Genomic DNA, 613 nt, shown 5'->3' with positions numbered 1-613 from the left:
CTCCGCCGCTTTGTAGCAAGGCCGCACCACAGCGCCACCTACAGGCCCGGACGCTCATGCGCCGGAGCAGGGGCGCCTCCTCATTGGCTGAGAGAGAGAGAGAGAGAGAGAGAGGGAGCACGCGCCAGCACTGTCCGCCCCCGGAGGCTGATGGGAAATGTAGTCTTTTGGCAGTGGGCCTCTGCCTGCCTGCCTGCCTGCTTGCCCAATGGTGATGATGATAGAATTCAGAGTCTTGTAGCACCTGTGAGACCCACTGGCAATATGAGCTTCCCTAGACTATAATAATAACAATACTAATAATAGAGAAAGAGAGGTCTTGTGGCACCTTTGAGACTCACTGGAAGAAAGAAGTTGGCAGCATGAGATTTCCTGGACTTCAGTCTATTTCCTCAGCTGCATTTGGATCAAACGCATCTGAGGAAGTAGATTTAGGTCTAGTAAAGCCCATGCTGCCAATTTCTTTCGTTCAGTGAGTCTCAGAGGTGCCACAAGATCTCTCTGCATATTATTATCATTATCATTACTGTGAAGTCGAAGGCTTTCACGGCCGGCATCCATAGTTTTTTTCTGGGTTTTTCGGGCTATGCGGCCATGTTCTAGAAGAGTTTCT

The sequence above is a fragment of the Sceloporus undulatus genome, chromosome 4 (assembly GCF_019175285.1).
Source record: "Sceloporus undulatus isolate JIND9_A2432 ecotype Alabama chromosome 4, SceUnd_v1.1, whole genome shotgun sequence".
Lineage (NCBI taxonomy): Eukaryota > Metazoa > Chordata > Lepidosauria > Squamata > Phrynosomatidae > Sceloporus > Sceloporus undulatus.
Note: the sequence above shows the minus strand (reverse complement) of the source record.